Raw genomic sequence first — 13,517 nt, 5'->3', positions numbered from 1 at the left:
AAAAACCAAGCTCTTAACAGGATATATGTTGATGATTACTCCTTGGGGTCCGCATGGTCTCTCAACCAGAATGTCGTGAGTACCGACTGACAAAGATACATCTAGTTGCTCTGATCGGACGAAATCCCTGAGTGCAATCGTGGACATATTGTCGTGTATATAAAAGAAATGAAATGAAATAAAATGAAATGGGGGTTAACGTCCTACTGTTCTGCTCCGACTGGGCTAATGAAGATGGACATACGCCATACAGTGTGTTATGAGAGAATTTTGCCCGGACAGCCGCCTGCAGCGCTACAGCTTACCCGTATATCGAATTCCATCTTCCAAAGGATCTTCAACGAGCAAACCAATGTTTTTCGCCCCATCCGAACGACTAGATATATATCCTTGTCAAGCCCCCTGTCCTTATCAGGCCCTCTGTTAATATGGAATGGTGTTGACGAGCCATGAATCTCCATGGTATATTGTATTTTAATTAAGGCAACAACTGTAATAGTAAGTGCAGAGGACTGCACCACATAAAATTTACACAAAAAAACAAATACATGGACAGGACATCATACTCATAAAAACACAAACAAATAATTCAAAAAAAGTGAATGGATCCGGGGGGCTAGCCGTAAGCGCCCACTGGGCTGTACAGTCCCGGGTCTGTAGTGACACAGACTTCACTCAAATTTGAAAACAATCAGGAATACAACCCAAACAAACCATTGTGTAATGCCAGCATGAGTCATGATCTGCTATATGCTACAAGAAATACGAATGCAAGCATATTGTAGTAAAATTCAACTAAACAAGTAATTAACCACATCGGTGAAATGTATAAAAAAGGTAGTAGAATCGAGGAATATTGAATACATACAGGGCACATGTTCCATCCGTCACAAAAACAAAACAAAACTGAATACAAAGAAACAAATACGAAATGAGGTATTAAACTCTTCTGTTACTAAGGACCAACATGCCGAATTCCTCTGGATACCAAAACAAAAAGAAATCCATATTAGTCCATGCAGTAGTTAGATGAATGAGTTCAGGGAACGATTTCCAAAGTTCTTCACATAATTTTGTGGTTTAATTGCATTAGCATTTTAAACAACAAAAACACATATATGTAAATACAGGCTATTTTAGTATTTAAATTTGATTAGCACGTGTTGGCCTTTTCTCGAGCGTAATTGCTAAGAATATTGGTTAAAACGTTTATCAGTTCAAGCCAAATTGAATTTCTCTACTTTTGTTTTTATTTGTGATTTGATTTAGAATGTCTGGTAAATATCACCATGTATTTGTGGCAGTATAAAATCTTAAACATCATTTCATTTAATGGATGTCACAATGTTTAGTTTTATGAAATGACATGGAAAGTGACTTAACGTCCTACTTTCCGGCACTAGTCGGGGTAATGTTCTTATTCGCCTGCGAAGGAATCATTTACATATAGGGAAACGTGAACACGAGACCTCGGTTGTCTGTCCCATCCGAACTACTAAACGCTAATGTCTTGTCACAGTCCTTTCCCACTGACAAGGGAAGCCAGAATGGAAAGTCCATAGTAATACCAACAATCCAATATCGAACCTTTAAGTTAGTGATGTTGAAGGGCGTCGACCTTTCTGATTGTCTGGTCAACGGAATCTATCGTTAGTGGCCTTATTTCATTAGACGAGTCCCATAATACCTTTATGTTTTTCTTCTCGATCCCTCCACCCCGAAATCATAAATATTCACCCCAACCTGATAGAAAATATCAACGAAAACACTCTCTCTTTCTAGACTAACAAGTCAAATAGTGGGGGAAGGGGAGGATGAATTGATTACAACAGAGGAACTACCAGTTTTATTTGGTCCTTTCACATGGGGGCGGGACGGCCGAATGGTTAGCGCATGCGCTGTATCATAAGGTCGCCTTACCAACCTTGTGGGTTTTCTCTGGGTCCTCCGGTTTCCTCCCACCGCTAAAGACCCCTACGCGCAAACGAATTATTGAAGTCAAATTGAACCATATCTTAGTCCCGGAATTACTTAGTTTGTGTCGAGTGGACGTTAATCTCCCCCTCTCTCTCTCTCTAAATACAATACATGTCTGGTGTTGTTGTTCTTAGCGTTTGACGTCCGCTTCCACCGAAGGTGATATCGCAGACAAGTTCATTTTAATGATCTTAGCGCACGCGCAGGGGTCTTTGCTGTGGGAGGAAACCGGAGTACCCGGAGTAAACCCACGAGGTTGAGAAGGCGCCCTTATCTCCAAGCCACATACGCTCACACCTGGGATCGAAACCACAGCCGCAAGCCAGAGGTGACCGGCCAACTAGAGGTCGAAGCGTGACACTCTAGACCACTAGGCCATCCCAACCCCCCAATACATGTCTGGATAGACACATTTCCTTATAACCTTTTTAAGACGGATGTTGATTAATAACACGATCGATCACCTTATACACCAAACAGGTGATAAAAATAACACGTTATAAAATAAATTATTCCATTATTACACATGGAGCTAGAAATATTAGACAATGTCTTATTTAAATGTGTTATTTCTGTCTGGAACATGGAATATGGTATATCATGTCACGTGATGATATAATGCACGCTCTTTCACTCTCTAATATAATCTAATGTAGTCGCGATTAAGTTTAATCTGAGGTGTAAAACAGGCGTGATAATTTGTATATTGATCAGATTTCGTCTGGGTAATCGAAATGCAGAGTTTGGGGAATGTTTTATGGCCTTTTGATGGCCTACACTACATGTAGTCCAGTCAATTTACGAAAAAAGGGGGTCTACCCCCAACTAATTGCAAGACAAGGTTTTTAGATGGTTATTGGTAGTGTTGATGTTGGGTCTACTGAATGACATCCTAAAAGTTTACCAAAATGGGATTTCCGGAAAATTCCTAATTTTGAGATTAATTGTTAGGGTTTTTAGTACATCAGTCAATTCATGAAAAAAGGGGGGCCAACCCCCAAATAATTACAAGAAAAGGTTTTTTGATGATTTCTGGTAGAGTTCGGTGTACTGAATCACATTCTAAAAGTGGCAAATTTTGAGGGTAAATGCTAAATTCTTTAAATTATTTTTCTGGAAAAGGGAACACTTCAGACACGCATAAAGTCGTCTATTTTTAAGCGAAACAAATGAAACTGACAATTGGCCTCAGGGTGTCAGGGCCAAGCTTTCATATGAAATGGTTTTCGTCTATGTCCGACGGCATTACTATATACCGGAAAACACCAGAAAACACCGGAAAACACCGGAAAACAACCGGAAAACAGCCGGAAAACACCATTTTATACTGAATACCGGAAAACACCGGAAAAACACTAAATACCGGAAAACACACTAAATACCGGAAAATACCCTAAATAGGTTACCCGGAGACTGGCACCCTAAATAGGTAACCGGGAGCCTGGTCCTCTGTGTGCCTGAGTTAGGGTTAGGGTTAGTTTCCGGTTTAGAGTATAGCCCTTCTCCGGGTTACCTATATATAGGGTGGTTTCCGGTATTTAGTGTGTTTCCGGTGTTTTCCGGTATTCAGTATAGCATGGTGTTTTCCGGTAGTTTTTCGGTGTTTTCCGGTATATAGTATGGCCCTATGTCCGATGACCCCTTGTGTCATTTTCGGGGGCAACCCTATCCTAGAAACCTATGCCCGAGAACCCACATATATGAATGGGCATAACTCTGCACTGTTGCGTCATAAAATAGCAAATTTGGTCATTCTCTCAATTGTAGATATACCTAGTGACGTTCACTAAGTCCCTTACCCTATTTTGAGATGTATCCCTACGCCACAACCTACGACCGAAACACAACAAACTGTGAAACAAATCCCAAATTTACGAATAGGCAAAACTCTGCACTGCGGCGTCATAAAATGGTAAGTTTGGTGTCTGAACTAATGTTTTTGGGGTCAATAATTCATTTGTAGATATGCTCAGTGGTGTTAATTGCCCCCTTATGCCATTTTGGGGGTACTTTATCGCGTACTAGCATATTTGGTATGTACATGTTTTGAGCAAAAAGGTACGTAAGGAACCATTTACCATTTTGCTCTACATAGAATGAAGATCGCTGTCATCTAAATGATTTTTAATAAACATGGGGTTGTTTTTCATTAAATGTGCAACTTTTTCCAAAAATACGCCTTAATATCCGATTGCTGGGCTATACAACATTTTAGTTCTCATCGGATAAACTGGTGTACATCCGTAGAAACTATAGGAAAGGCAAAAGTTCAATACATGTGACTGCTGCTTTATGTGATGAATTTAAGTTAAGAGGGGGTTGAAGTTGTACAGGCGTCTGCAGATGCTTATGTCGACATGATAAAGGTAGCTATTGAAGTTGTAGATTTGCAGTCCATGAAATTGCTTCTGATACTGCAGGAGCAAATGCTAACATCCATGCAAAACGATTATATTTTCGTTCAGCCAAAAAGAACGAAAAATCTGTGTATGGTATAGTCTGTCTCAAGAAACTTCTCACATCAAGAGTATGTATCCAAGCCCTGTTTTCTACACGTTCAGTGGGTGTGATAGCACATGCAGGATCCATGGCATTGACCAAATATTGTTCTTTCAAAGGCTTATTAAAGGAGATCATGTAACAATAACAGAATGTGCAATATATTTCCTACTATTACGTCATCTCTTTCTGTGGTCGCCATCTTCTAGTTGAAAGTGATAATGTTGCGCTACAAGCACCTTCCCTCTCGTCGCCAAAGGAACTGTGTTCATGAACTATCATGATAATATTTCCAGGGCAGTTTACTAAAGCTATAAGATGACCACCACAGAAATACATGGCATAACAGTACACCACAAACTGTCCATATTGCGTCATTGTAATGCCAGGTGTAATTTATATTGTCTAAAGACAATTCAGTGTCATGTTCTGGTAACTTCTATATAGATTTATAGGGAATAAAACCAAATGTTTAAATGTTTTAGTACGTAGATGTGTCGGTCGTCATAGTATGTCATTATATATGACGTATATTACTTTTAATGGGGTCATGTGGCATTTTGCTATCATATTCCTATATGTTCATTATACATATAGGGTCTTAAAGCAACCTATAGGACTAAGACTAGTAATTATTTCCCCTTATTTGTTCAAACAGCAAGAGCATGTGAGGTATATGGAGGCAGACCACCATTAAATTTCATCATCTCGGTACCCACGAATTGTAGTTCGTCTATTTATAGCAATTCTCTCTCTCTCTCTTTTCTCCCCTTTTGCATGCCCATTTGTGTTGATTTTTTGGTCTAGAATGGATGAAGAGGGTTTGAATTAACATTTTCTGCCAGGTTTTGGTAAATATTCATGATTTTGAGGCGGAAGGATAAGAGGGTTATCAGGTTAGCTACGGCGATATGTACGGCAACTAGTTACATGTTTTTAGTATGCTTCTTCAAGTTTGTGTATCTCAAAATTTTGGTGGTCAACCTCATACAAATTTTAGTGCAAAGACATGACCATTTGTTCCTCTGTCTGTAGTGGAAAGCATTCAGCCCAACGAAAATTTGGGGAAAAGTTGGAGGTGGGCAAATAGGCCAGAATTAACATTGAAGTCAATGGGGAAATTAATGGTGGTCTGCCTCCATATAGGACTAAGACTAGTAATTATTTCCCCTTATTTCACGATGGACGAATGTAGTGCGAGTTATAAATAGACAATATTTCCCTTAATTTTTTTCTCCCCTCTTCCTGCAGTTTTGGGTTGACTTTTTGGTCTAGAATAGGAGAAAAGGGATCAAATTTGCAATTTTATAGCAGTTTTGGGTAATACTGATGATATTACAGCGGAGGGATAGGGGGTGTAAAATGTCTTTCTGCCGAGCAATCATTGTATCGGAAGTGAGATTTTCACCCCAGTCAACTTCAAATCCCCGTAGCAAAAAATCTAAACGGTCAACCCCCTACAAGTTTATGATGAGGAGATTGCCAAATGTGGTCCCCATTGTGCCTATAAAGATTGGAACCAACGGAATGTTGAGCAAAAAGCTACAGCCTGTGATGTTACAGCCATTTAACATTGAAGTCAATGGGCAAATAATTACTAGTCTGAGTCCATTTAGGATTTTCTTGAACATTGAGTAGTCGAATGTCGGCCATCTTGGATGTTACCAATTTTACCCCTTTCCGGTGAGCAAAATTTGGTAAACTTTTGGGATGTTATAAAGTACATTTAAATAAACGCAAAAATGCATTAGAACCTTTTTTTTGCAATTTTTTGGGGGTAAAATCATAAATTGACTGGACTAATGAAGATCTGACCAGATGTACTCGAAGTTCGCGTCAGGGGTCTTACGAGAGACTTTTGACACAATCAGCGTTGGCGTTTTTAGTGGTTTACCCTGCACAGTTCCGTACATGGCATGCCAAGAAGTCGCCGTCACAGACAGTTTCATTGGCTAATCCCCCACATCATCCAGAACGCAGGTTATATAACAACTCTTCCAGATCTTAGTGTAGTAAAGCCAAGTAAAAAGAAATTTTGAACTATAAAAAAAACGAAACGAAATAGGATCTGTGTTTTAATCAGATTAAGGGTTAAAAATCTCAAATGTTTTCAAACAAACGTTATGATTTGTGAAAGCAGCCGATTTACTGTCTAACGATCGGAGACTTCGAAAGTTCGCCATCTTCTATTCAGATCGATTCGGGAAGTTGGATAAATTAGCTTCTGCACGGGATGAAATCACAGACAGGGCTAAAAACGGACAATGACCCGGGCAAGTACGGGAGCCGGGCGAGTTTACGTCTGGAAATTGTAGATTAATTAGCTATTCACGTAAAAATAACAAACTCAAGGACTGAATTACGTCATCCGGTGACTGAATTACGTCATCATGTGATTGAAATACGTCATAGAGCTTAGTAAATAATAAAGAACATAACGGACTGTCTGTGTTGACCTTTAAACCCAATCTGACAAATAACTGACAGTGTATGTTGACCTTTAAACCAAATCCAATCAAAATGTATAAATTAACCGGATGTGAAGTACATCTATAGTTGTTAAAAACACCGGTCTGATTAAACTGGTGGACGACTTTATCAATCCCCTGGATTAAATCAAATAGGTCGGCGGAATAGACTTGAAACTCGACATGGCCGTGTTGTTAACAAGGAAAATTGGTCAGACGTCGCCTTCAATTTAATTGACAGAGACAAGCTTTGCGTTGGGGTTAATCAACATGGCTGACTGTCTCGGGCATGATTATATGGAGGCAGACCAGTAATTCTCTCCCAGTGTCCTCCAATTTTAAATCCATAACATTTCTTGGTCTGTGATGTTTTATTGAACATTTCAATGATTTTGATCTTTATAGCCACAACGAACCCAATATGTGTCAATTATCTGAGATAGGTCAATCATCTGATACAGTCTGGTCAATAGAATCTATAGGAAGTGACGTCATTCTAGTAGGCGGTCACGCTAATACACGTTTGTTTACTACCTGCTCCCTTCACCCCAAAACCTCCAATCACAGATCTAAAATTCAACAAAAAATTGACATGCAAAATAGGGAGAAAGAGGGGATTGCTATAAATAGAGGAAGGGGAAGCAAGGTCTAAAAAATTCAATATACGTTCCTAGAAATACACTTGTCATTTTGATCTACCATTTTCATAAACATCGCCATTTTAATTTGGTTATCTTCATTTTACAATTGGAACATGGACGATTATAGTAGTATGACGTAGAAATAATATAAAACGAGATTTAACGTCCTACTGTTCTGCTCCGACCGGGATAATGTCCCTCGTAGCACACTGTATGGCGTATGCAGGACGGAGGGCCTGACAAGGACAGCTGTCTAGTCGTTCGGATGGGACGAAAAACCGAGGTCCCGTGTACATATTGGCGTGCACGTAAAAGATCCCTTGGCAGTTGTAATTAGATATAAGAGTAGGCCGTAGCGCCGCTGCCCGGGCAAAATTTCCCTCATAGCACACTGTATGGCGTATGCCCGTCTTCATTAGCCCAGTTTAGGAGCAGAACACTAGGACGTTAAACCCCATTTCATTTCATTTCATTTCTAGATTTATTAGAATATCATATTAACACACTATTAACAACCTTTGAGATCCGTTTATTGTTGCAGCGAATGACGTGCAGTGCATGACGTCAGACAGCGCGTCAAACGGCAAATCTCAGGGCCACAGAAGTGGCTTAGTGGTCAACGACCTCAACACATTATTTATAAATAGCGATACGCCATTACACGATACGTCATCTCGTTATATCTAAATAACGATATATTAAATAGATTATTTTACATGGATGTACTAGAGAGGTTGTATTATTGTCGTATTATTGTATTAGATAGTTAAAGATGGAGGTGTCAAGGATGACGGATTGGGGGTGTTTATCAGCTGTCACTAGTAAGACAGATCGGAAGGTTATTTAGGTGCAAGAAATCCGACGGCCCTTAAAGATCTGTTAGTTATTGCTTCCTGTAAAACATTTACAATGAGAAGTAGTACTAGGTCTTCCAGACACATGAGTTATATCTACCACCTTTGTCTCGAATAGGAGACACGGTAGCTAAGTGGGTAACACGCTGCCTCGCTAGCCTGGAAGTCGCGTGTTCGATCCCTGCATTGGACGAGAAAATCATCGGGATTTTCCGACGTGGTTTCCCCTTGTCAGTGGTGCAGAAAGGAGGGCCTGACAAGGACAGCGGTCTAGTCATTCGGATGGAACGAAAAACCGAGGTCCCATTTATATATATTGGCGTGCACGTAAAAGATCCCTTGGCAGTTGGATCTCGACATAAGAGTAGACCATAGTGCCGCTTCCAGGGCAAAATTGCCCCCATGACACACAAAATTTCTCCCATAACACACTGTATAGCGTACGACCGTCTTCATTAGCCCAGTCGGAGAAGAATAGTGGGACGTTAAACCCCAATTCATTTCATCTCGATAGGTCCTATAATTCTAATATAAGTCTATGATGTGGAAGACAACTTGGTTGCCGTTCTGGGACCACAGCTGCTCAGTGAGCAAGGCACCAACTTCCTAACCAGGATTTCCTATGTTCGATCCCAATGTGGGCCGAGACAATTCCTCGAGAATGACACAGAAACTGAGTATATTGCATCATCACAGCTTTTTTGTGTCATAATATCATATAATATTCCGTCCATCGATGCACCCCGGTCTAAGGAACAAGTGAAGAGTCCAGGGGAAGAACGATCTAAGTCACATTTTTGCATTTTCGCATAAAAGGCAAAACAGACTTTTGGACGAGAATGTTTGACGCGAACAGAACAACGAGTGGGTTTAATTACAACTTCAAAATGATGTTTAATACGAATCTTAATTACCAGTAAAACAACTGACTTCTCAACTTTTCAGGCAAATTAAGGTTAACCAAAGGGTACGATGGACTTTTATTTGTCCGGGAGGCCATTTCAGAAGGGCCTTGGTTCGATGTGACTCCGATCGATTTTAACTGAAATTGATTGTTCCAAAGAAAGCTTATACAATTTGCTATCGGATGGCGCCATTAACTGGGGTTCGTTGAAAAAGTGACTTAGATCGTTCTTCCCCCGGCTCTTCAAGTATAAATTGGCAGGGCCTTGGGTTTCTTCTAAAGAGCGTCGACTCCAAGAACAACAACAACAACAACAAGAAGGTCAGTACCAACTGGGGATCAGTTCCTTCAAAAACAAACCACAATAAGTGTGTGGGTTTTTGTTTATCAAATTTATAGAATACTTGTTTCCCTTTGCCTTGAAAACAGTTTGACGAATAAATAAACACAATTAACCCTATGCCCTCTGTAGAGAATTTAAAAGGCATTTAGAAGCCATATCCTTTCCATTAGTGATAATTGACAATCGTCCCAACGTCCGGATCATGTGTCTCATTTGTCATCGTCATGGAATCGCTGATTGATGGGTGTAATTTACACCGCTAATGTTGTGTAAGTCGAGAATCGAGTCACGTGGGACACCAGGGAATACCACGGTGCAAAATAGTAGTGATAATAATTTGTCCATTTGTCCATTTATACAGCGCTGCATCCACAAAATATGTTCATGGCGCGACAGACGCATATTTTTTAATAATATAACTGAATCTGATATTGAATTGATCGAGTGTTGGACTCCAGTAGGGATTTCAATCTAATTTAAAGGAACTAAATTGCTAATATTTGGGACCTAGAAATTGACACAAATGTGTGTCAACGCATATAATAATGTAATATGAATGTATATAAACTGATTTACATTCAATCATTTCCGTTTTTACTCTTAATTTCAAATCAGTTACGCCAGAAGCCTCAATCGAATGGCAATCTTTAGCGTCTGGTTATTCCAGTCTACACCGATAGTATTCATTGCGCATGCTCTCAAGATACGAATATGGCGTCCCAGTTTGACATGACTTGTGGAATATGTCTATCCTCGTTCTTCGAGTCCCTTTTTACAATGGCACTGAAACGAATTATGGTCCACAATTCGTGTACCAATGGTAAAATGTTTATTTGTCTTAAATATAGAATATCAGAAGCCCATCGTTTCCCGATAACATCACAACATCAATGTTGGTTTAAATTGACAAATAATTCGTGTTTTCAATGTCGAAGACTTTGGATGATATTTAGTTAGAGACTTAGTTAATTTAATGTATATTGTAGATGCAATGACCTTGAACGGGACCGACCAACTAACAAACGGCTTAAATAAGACCATTGATCGTAAATGCATTGATCGGACATAAAAGTTGGCCACTGGTTCAAACTGACGGGGCATGCTTTCTTTTTTTTATTTTTACGTAAACGGACAGCTTTTTAAAATTTTTGTAGTAGCCAAAACAACAGGTTTGGATTTATTTGACATAGGTTAGAAAAATCTGATATTATAAAGTGACGTCAAACACCACGTGTCATTCCTTTAAACGTTAGTAAACTGGGGCCTGGTACGGGACAACGTATAGTCGTACGGATGGGACGAAAAACGAAGTCCCGTTTACCTATTGGCGTGGACATAAATGAACATTCGACCGTTGGAATTCGAAATAAGAGTAGGCTGTAGCACCGATGTTAGTCCCACATGGCCCCCATAGAACACTGCGTGGTGCATGTCCGTCTTCATTGGCTCAGTATAGGAGGTTAAACCCCATTTCATTTCATTTGTGGGGTTTGGTGGCCGAATTATTAGCACGTTGAATCATAAGGTCTGTCATTGAGCCAACTGGCGTAATTTCGATTCCCAGGTTGTACATGACAAGGGGTAGGGTCGCCTGTCCAACCTCAGGGGTTTTCCCCTGGTCCACCGGTTTGCTCGCACTGCTAAAGACACCTACGCACAAGCAAATTATTGATGAAATGAAATTGAAACATATGTTAGTCCGGAAATAAACTATTTCGTGTCGAGTGGACGTTAATCACTCCCTTACCCCCCCCCCTCTCTCTGGATTCAATGATACCGTCTAATTGTGTCGCTTGGACGTTAAACCTCTCTCTCTCTCTCTCTCTCGTTTCATATATAAAATATTCCACTTGTGGTTGGCTCTTTAACAAACCCAGATTCTAATGGTAGACAGTTTCAGACGATCAAGAGCTGAATAATGACTATACTAGTTATTTCCCCATCAATCATCACATCTAACCTTGAATAATCTACAGTCTTCAAGTGAATCGTCTTTACAGATAGAGCCTAATAATAGCCGTTAAAACCACAATTCTTCCAAAATAGGAGCCACGGCCTTTTAACATTGGTTATTCATGGATAGATTAGTTTCTGTAATTGATTTGTACCCGGTATGACAGTATAATCAGACGTGATGATTGATATGGATTTGAATGCCATATCTCTCTGCTCTATTTCATATCTCGAATTAACAGTTGTGTTCCTTTCTACTTCTGTGCGCTGGTGCAGAAGAGTCGGACTTTCTTTCTTTCAGTTTCCTCTTCTAAATGAGTTATGGTTAAATAAACGTTTATTTCTCTCTCTCTCTCTCTCGCTCACTCCCTCTCTCTATCTCTCTCTCTCATCGAAGGCTGGATATCAACAGGGTTCGTCCACCCAATAGTTCAATCTCTCTGTCCCTCTCTCCCTCTCTCTATCTCTCTCATGGAAGGCTGGATATCAACAGTGTTCGTCCACCCAATAGTTCAATCTCTCTCTCTCTCTCTCTCTCTCTTTGTAAAGATAACCATATTGTTTCAGCCATCATATCTCTCCATCTCTCCATTCCTTGTCTATGAATTTGAAACCAATAATTCGTCCATGACTTAATATGATCGTAGCGACAATATTTTGACAATGTAGGAGATAATATGTATTTATCGAATCATAAATCATGTCCTCTGGTGCACTTATATTCCCCTAATGTATTTTCGCATATAGATTCTTTAGTGTTATACACGCATTGATTCTTTAGACGACTATTTTATGATATAGTGGTTTCCTGAGTCTAGCCACGCTGGTTAGACTTTTACGGGCGTGGGGTTAAAGATACATTATGGGAGATAAGATAAAGAGATGGCAGTTCTCACTATAATAGTTACAAGCTAGATAATATAAAGATAATTTCCTGAAAATTTCAGTCAAATTGATCCACTATGAACCGGGGATTAAGTGATTGACATTTTGGATTAGCCTCGATCATCATTACTAAAGTCTGTACGATAAAAAACATAGTCTCGATCATCCATTTCATGACTAAATTATGAATGGAAGTCGAGCACAAATGAGATCATAATCCAGTAAATATCGCAGGCTAGCGATGCCATCGAGAGTTGATTATGGTCTGGATAAGTTAATTAATGTCTTATTAATAATTTATATAACATTTCAGGCCTAAAGAAAGACCTGCAATTGGTAGATTTAGCTCTTGCATAATTTTTAAGAGAAAGAGATGTTAATTTTAAATATTGTAATGTAGACTATTGTGTAACTGTTGTGAAATAACAAATTATATAGAAACAACTATTGTTGTTCCTGTTACATATTTGGTTTCGGTATCGTGAATTAAGAATATTCGAGTCAAGAGACAAAACTGGACGATCACAGGCTAACAAAGATCTGTGGTAGAAGAGAATATGTCGGCATTTGAAGGTTTTGGGCTTTCCGTATCTGACCGGCGACGTCTATTGCTACACACTGGTAGGACGTATAACCATTGGATTTAATTAGTTCTTTTCCCATTCAACACTGGCAGGACTTGGAGTAACGTTTAGAATCGATTAGTTCTTTTCCCATTCAACATTGGCAGAACTTGTAACCCCTGGAATCAATAAGTTCTTTTCCCATTCAACATTAAAATGAAATACCGGATTAGCTTCTGTTGATTACTAATCTGACACTATGAAGGTACTGGAGCGATATAAACTAAAAGGCCCCATCAAGGGAAATCATGGTTTTAATCCCAGTCTTCAAATATTCACATATAGCGTGATGAGAGATAATAATAATAATAATAATAATAATAATAGAAACCTCTACATCATCACTCATATTGTAGGAAGCTATTCTAGG

Source organism: Patella vulgata, chromosome 3 (genome assembly GCF_932274485.2).
Source record: "Patella vulgata chromosome 3, xgPatVulg1.2, whole genome shotgun sequence".
In the NCBI taxonomy this organism is placed as follows: Eukaryota; Metazoa; Mollusca; class Gastropoda; family Patellidae; genus Patella; species Patella vulgata.
This window is presented reverse-complemented; position numbering follows the sequence as displayed.